Source organism: Scatophagus argus, chromosome 13 (genome assembly GCF_020382885.2).
Source record: "Scatophagus argus isolate fScaArg1 chromosome 13, fScaArg1.pri, whole genome shotgun sequence".
Taxonomy (NCBI): Eukaryota; Metazoa; Chordata; class Actinopteri; family Scatophagidae; genus Scatophagus; species Scatophagus argus.
Genome location: NC_058505.1, coordinates 7655001 through 7656844, shown reverse-complemented (window position 1 = coordinate 7656844; position 1844 = coordinate 7655001).

Genomic DNA, 1844 nt, shown 5'->3' with positions numbered 1-1844 from the left:
GCCATCCACTGCCATTTGTGTGGATTACTGAGAAAAGGCAAAGTGTGTGTGTGTGTGTGTGTGTGCACATTTTTCTCTTTCCTATAACATGTCACAGAGAAAGCTTGATGAATTGATTTGACATACTGTGTTGTTGGATATATACCCCCAAAATTGGGCCTAGATGCCTCTCCTCTCTCTCTCTCTGTCTCGCTCTCTCTCGCACACACACACACACGGTGATATAGAGGCAACATATATGCACATATTCATACACACATACCTTGCGTGAATGTGACTGAAGGAGGGCTGACACTGTGTGTGTGTGTGTGTGTGTGTGTGTGTGTGTGTGATCCACCCCCATATCTCCTTGCATCCTCCTCCTTCTCCTCCTCTCCCCTCAACCCCCCATCTCTCTGGTGGGCAGTTCTTGGCACCGATCCTGAGTCGTAAACCCTCATGGGTTGCCAGACTGTGCGTTGTTAAAAACGTGAGGCCCTCCGTTACCCCCTCCCCGTCTCTGCAGGGCAATCTTTAAAGGCAGCAAGGTGTGACGGCACAGACTGGCAGCTTGGCAGCCATGCCCGAGGATACCAACGCTCTGTCAGCCGTGAACGGGCACCATCACATGGGCTCGCCTATCTAATACGCTCGCCGGTACATGTGCCTTTCTCATGCCTCATCTGTGCCAGTCAGAGACAAAGGAATTCATTAAGAAATTTCACATGGCGTTGTTTGTGATTTTGTCGGGATATAGTTAATTGGGAATTTCACACAAGCTAAGGTAACTGAGGGAGAGATTATCCAAATGAGTTGGAAAAAGTTAATTACACTCACTTGGCTGCATGTGCCCTTGATCTGGTTGGACAGGGAACAACAGGAAAACTTATTTTAAGCATGTGAACTGTATTTCTCTAGCAATATGTTTCTTATTGTCATTGTGTCATTGTTTTCTCCAGTTATGTGCCACTGAACACTGCGAGGAAGAATCACTTCACAGCAGGTTACTTACCAGCCTGTCAGAAAACTGCTGCACCCGTAACATTATTACACAAATGTAAGCAGAGATGCAAAGCAAATGCTTTTGCACCTTTAACATAACCAATATGGTGCACTGTCCTGAGATTTTGCATGAGCAATTATCACATTTATTCAACATATTAAAAAAAAAACAGCATCACCTGACACATAAAAACTTGTGATGTTCAGCATACCTTCCTCCCTTTGCCTCTGTGATACTTTCTCCTACGCTTTTCCTGCCGACATATGTTTGACACTTGAAGCTGTTATCATAGCTGGAAGTGTGAAAGAGAATTGTTGCAGTAATATGCCGCTCTCGAGTGTTGTGACAAGAAAATGCTTTTCAGATACAGAATTGGCATTTTCAAGTCCGGTCTGACACAACAGTGTTTGCCTTCCATACTGATAAGAGTGAAGCCAAGTTTGCAAATGAAGTTGTGCGATAAAAAAGATTCCACGCTTACTGAAAGACTTACTGGGTTTTTAATGACATGTTTTACTCATAAAAAAAATCTCATTTATCGCGTTGTCTGACCCTCTTTGTTTTGAAGCTTCCACTGAAGCAAGACGAATACAAAACACAAATGGACCATTAAACTGACCTTCAAACTGGGCCCTGTGAAAATCAACTGGGTGTCACCACGCTGATGGGGAAATTTACACAACCAAAGCCTGTTTCCCTGCAGTGAGAAATATGGAAAATACACTTCAGATGTTTGCTTGTTTTAATGATCCCACAGCAACAACAACAACAACAACAACTCTCAGCTCGACTGAACAAACCAATGAAAGTTTCGATCAGAGAACATGAAAGGAGGGTTTGAATGGACGGCAGCTCTCCCCTG